The 4,933-nt window shown below is 37.1% G+C and overlaps 2 protein-coding genes across 5 annotated transcripts in view; one reads left to right on the top strand and one right to left on the bottom strand.

Annotated features, from left to right (window-relative positions):
• LOC106883165 (ATM interactor) overlaps positions 1–1,963 on the bottom strand; it is an 18,463-nt gene extending 16,500 nt beyond the window's left edge. The window contains exon 1 of one of the 2 annotated variants that reach the window (XM_014934099.2): positions 1,860–1,963. The gene's annotated coding sequence lies outside the window, so the exon portion shown is untranslated. The remainder of the gene's footprint in view (positions 1–1,859) is intronic. The other variant, XM_014934106.2, reaches the window with a different exon arrangement.
• A 233-nt stretch (positions 1,964–2,196) lies between these two features.
• LOC106883200 (differentially expressed in FDCP 8 homolog) overlaps positions 2,197–4,933 on the top strand; it is a 65,948-nt gene continuing 63,211 nt past the window's right edge. Inside the window, exon 1 of one of the 3 annotated variants that reach the window (XM_014934130.2) lies at positions 2,197–2,285. The gene's annotated coding sequence lies outside the window, so the exon portion shown is untranslated. Of the gene's footprint in view, positions 2,286–3,026; positions 3,229–4,933 lie in introns of those variants that run through there. The other 2 variants (XM_014934124.2, XM_014934143.2) reach the window with 2 other exon arrangements.

Genomic DNA, 4,933 nt, shown 5'->3' with positions numbered 1-4,933 from the left:
GGGTGCATGTCTTCTTTCACTGTTTGTGACTGTTCTAATTCAACTGTGAAATGTCCCTCGCTATGGTTATTTTCCAGGAGGTTCTGGCCACACGTCTTACAGTTCATCAACCCGCGTTGTTGAATTACTTTCTTCTGACATACCTTCCCTTGGTGGATTAGGATCCAGTTAGCTCAAGACATCATCAGGAGGAACCACGTCCGGTTTCGGCCCCTACTCCTCTACCGTTTTGACGTGGCCCCCCCCCTTTCGGAGGTGTCTTCAGCTCTGGCGTTGGGTGCATGTCTTCTTTCTTCTATTCCCTGGCCTCTTCGATGCAGCATCAACGAGTGTCAGCGTCCGACACTCGTTGATGCTGCATACGAGTTATATATATACATAACTCGTATGTATATAATACATATATGATACAAAATCATATTCAAATACAAATCCCAAACCGAAGAAAGAAAATAAAGAAGAAAAAGCGGACGAAAGAAGTAAGCAAAAAAAAAGTCAATGCAAGGTTTAACGGAATCTACTGAAGCAAGCCAGCACGTTCTCGCCATTATCACGAGCAATGGCGAGGCTAAAGCATTGGAGAAGCCAAGCACTCTCACAGGTATCACCTGACACTTCGGTAAGACAAGCCGACAGCGATGACAAGAACTTCGTTGTTAGCGGCTCATCCCTTCTAAACGTCTCAAGCGTCACAGGCTGGAAGAAACGGTTCACTGACACGTCCTGATACTTAAGGATTTTGTGCTGTTTGGCTACGGAAGCAGTGACCATTTACCGCAGCATCCAGGATGTGGGAGGGAGACAAAAGAGTCGCAGACTGGCATCCCAGATGAGGCACCTACCTCTTATCCAAGGGCAAAGAGTAACACCATCTGGTCTCTTCCCATCACTTCTGGATAATTCCGCAGGCTCCTAAACTGAAGGGATAGTAACCCGAGCCAGGGCTCGCTTAATGATTAAGATTAGTTGGTGTGACGAGCGAAACGACCAGCATTTAGGCAGCAAGACAAGCCACGATGGCCTGTGGAGTCGAGGAGCCTACTACAGCGATATCTCAGTCCAATGGAGATGCGGAGCTCATCCAGACTGAGTAGATCACCAATGTTAGTCACAGGCAGGGCACTTCTTGACTATTTTCAAAATTAATTGAAGCACGATGTGTTTCATTAGAAATATGGTCAGGTCTGTATTAATGAGTCAATAGCCAAAAAATGAACACTGTTCTTATGTAGAATGTTGAGGACATCTCTTATAAAGTATTGAATATGGTTGCAAATGGAAAGTACCAGAACTAAAGAGAAAGAGTCACAACTATGTAAAGAAATGTGATGATGTCATGCGGCTTAGTGATTAGGGTGTTTGGGTCATGATCATAATGTAATGAGTTCAATTTCTGGACCAAGTAGTGCATTGTACCCTTGAGCATTTCATTTCACATTTCTTCTGTCTTAGCTGTAAAAAGTACCAGCTAGGGGTCTGATGCTGGCTTCTTTCCTCTCTGTCACATCCTGGATGTCCGGCTGAATCATTAGTGAGGGGAGCCAAGAGATTGTCTGTTTCAATGTCATTACATAAGCAAAAGAGCATAGTACATGTTACCAAACCATACTCGCTTGTGAGTGATTGTATTAACGATACTCAGCTAGTTGGAAGTTTACTATCACTTCACGATTAACAGAGATGTAACGTGGATACATATATGAAAAGTGAAGTCTAACAAGTTAGATTTAAAAGAGGAATATGGAATCACTATTTCTCTTTAGTAAACAAAATCATAATCTTCGTTGCTGAAAACATGAATCCGAACCAAAAAAAGTTTAAAAAAAAAAAAAATATATATAATTAAACGAGCCCTTTACCCTCGATTCTGGAACCAATGGGACAGGTATGATGATTAAGACATATTCATTACCATTGAGTTTTAGACAGAAGCCTCAAACAGGATGACACTATTGAACGACTCTTTCTCTACTATCATTTTCTGCTGTGGTGTAGGTGGAAATTACTGCGTCCGTAGATGAACGCAATAACATATTGAAATGTAATAATTGGTCGGTGAATACTTCTATCTGTTGCCATTTGCGATGTTCGTAAGGGATGCTAACCCTGACAACTAAGTTTTGTCATCGTTAGAATACTGTTTCACTGAAGAATCAATTGATGCTCACGAGACCACTTGGCTGTTTCAGCCTCCCGACCACCTACGGAAAAGCCTTGTTATAGGTTACTTCAAAAATTATTTGAGGGGAAACTTTGGTATCTTTTGGTAGAGTATATAACTGAGAGTATGCGTGCCATTTTATTTGTTCCCTTTTTCCTTACTGTAACTTTCGTAAACTGCGTTCTGTAGTATGTAGTTTAATAAATAATTAGTTAAAAAAGAATCTTTGTTAGAAGAATTTATATTACCTATAGGCGCAAGCATGACTGTGTGGTATGAAGTTTGCTTCCAAACTACAATATTTCGAGTTCAGTCTCATGCGTGACACCTTGGGCAAGTTTATTTTTTTTTTTACAATAGACACGGGCCAACCAAAGCCTTGCAGGTGGATTTAGTGGACGGAAACTGGAAGAAGCCCGTCGTAAACACACACACATATACTTATAAACACAGTCATGATTTAAATGCGAGTTATTAGTTTCATATTGTGATAATACAATGGTCGGACAAACTTGTATAGCGCGCTGTATGTTTCCAAACAATTTTTCAGATTCAAATATGGACATACTGTTTTTTTTTCCCTTTTCTGTTTATCCTCCTCCACCCCGCTTGACAACCAGTAATGGTATGTTTACGTCCTCGTAACTTAGCAATTCGGCAGAAAGGAGTCAATATAATAAGTACCTGACTGAGAGAAAAGAAAAATAAGGACTGGGGGGTGATTTGTTCGACTAAACCATTCAAGGTGGTACCTCAGAATAGAAGCAGTCCAATGAATGAACTTAAGTAAAAGACGTTTTAATGCTATTTACGATAAAACCATCCACCACATGTTATGTTGTCTTTCAGCAATCCTGGGTTATCTCCCCCTGAAACGGTGTCGTAGCAATTTTCTTCCTGCTGTGGATGTTTCTATTTAAAGAAAACAGAAGCTGATTTGATAAACATATCGTTACTTATATAATAACTAAAGAAATGTCCACTTTCGTATAAATTTTCATTTTTTTATGTATCTACTATGTTATAATGTCGAAATATATCGTGACACTTTCAATTACCATATCGATGTAAGTTATATAAAGTTTTCTCGTATCCTCATTTATTTATATTTAAAGCTTTTCATTATTAGATATAGTTTTTCTTTTCAAATTTACTTCAGTGTTTTCTTTGTCAGCTGCTAATTTCCTTTTGTTTTAATTTTATTTTATATCACATGTATATATTCATTTAACTTCCCATACCACTCTTTTTGTTTCTGCTATTTGAATCTGTATAAATTAAAAAATTCTTAATACTTCTTAAAGTGAATACATTCGTTAAAAAATTTACTTGCACATTAAAAGTATATATAAAAATATATATATAACGATAAACACATTCCCCTTCTGCTGTTACTTATCCTATATATCGGTCGTTCCCAACCTTTTCACTATAAATGACCCCATTTATTTATTTGTTTTTTCCCACGGACCCCTTTTAATATGCTTATTCTTATGTGTATATATATATATATATATATATAAAATTTTGAATTTAGTCCACGTACCCCCAATACTACCTTTGCGGACGACCAGGGGTCCGCGGACCACGGGTTAGGAACCATATATATAATATTTATTTTCATAAATTTCACATTAAATTATACTTCGTAAACTTTTTTTTATTGACAGTTTTTGAAATGAATTTTAATTACTCTTTAGATGTCTTTGGCAGAGTCATTGTTTCATACGCGCAATGAATTAATGTTTGTCACGCACGCATACACATACACTTTATGCGTGTGGGTATATGTGTGTGTGTGTGTATATATATATATATATTTCGTATTTCATGTTGTTTACTGTTGGTGACGTCCTGTACCCATATATGCATACGTATATATATATATATATAGAGAGAGAGAGAGAAAGGGTATATATAACAGAAGCGAATATTCGTGCGTTGGCTCTAATCAAGCCAGTTTGATAAGTGTCGATGCATGAAACGCTTAACCTTTGAGACACTGTTACTTCCGCTAAATAATTATAAAAATACACATATACTCATATTTTGAGTTCTAATTTTTCCTGTTTGCATCACTATATATATGTATATGTATATATATATATATATATATATATACATAGTTTCACCTACAGTGCTCGTAATTCCAAGGCAAGTCTTTAGCCATCGAAGATCTCACAGTTGAGTGGGTGGACATCATAAAATTTCGATGGACAACCAAAGATATATTGTTGGAGACTATTCAATATTTACATGCTATTATTTATAGCGTTTTATGCTTCGAGATCCACTGTTTCTAAAAATATAGCTGTATGTGTGTGTGCATATGTAATTTACATTTATTTCTGCATATGTGTGTATTATTTAGGATTTGCTTTGCAAGATTGATTTGTTGACAGGTCGTTTTCTATATTCCATATTCGTCATAGTTTTTTCAACAAAGTTTTTTTGTTGACCGAGGTCTAAGTTGTTTACTTCTCAGTTTATTTATTATTACTCACCGAAAACATAATGCTTTTGAAGTGTGTCTTCTAACCAGAAGGCAGTGGGGGCGGGGATTAAAATCGTTAACAAGTATATTTATTAAAAGTAAATCAATGACGAAAAAACTTAGCGTTCGATGACTAATTTTTTTTTCATGTGACAGCTGTGTTGCTGCCTAGTCTGGAACACATCCAGTGTTTACCATTTCCTCACGGTTTAGCATTTAGACCTTCCCCTTCCCGATAATTCATTCTCTCGCTCGCGCGCGCATACACACGTAGTCTC

Source organism: Octopus bimaculoides, chromosome 1 (genome assembly GCF_001194135.2).
Source record: "Octopus bimaculoides isolate UCB-OBI-ISO-001 chromosome 1, ASM119413v2, whole genome shotgun sequence".
NCBI classification, from domain to species: domain Eukaryota; kingdom Metazoa; phylum Mollusca; class Cephalopoda; order Octopoda; family Octopodidae; genus Octopus; species Octopus bimaculoides.
The sequence above is the reverse complement of the archived record's forward strand: the minus strand, read 5'-3'. Positions and strand labels throughout refer to the sequence as shown.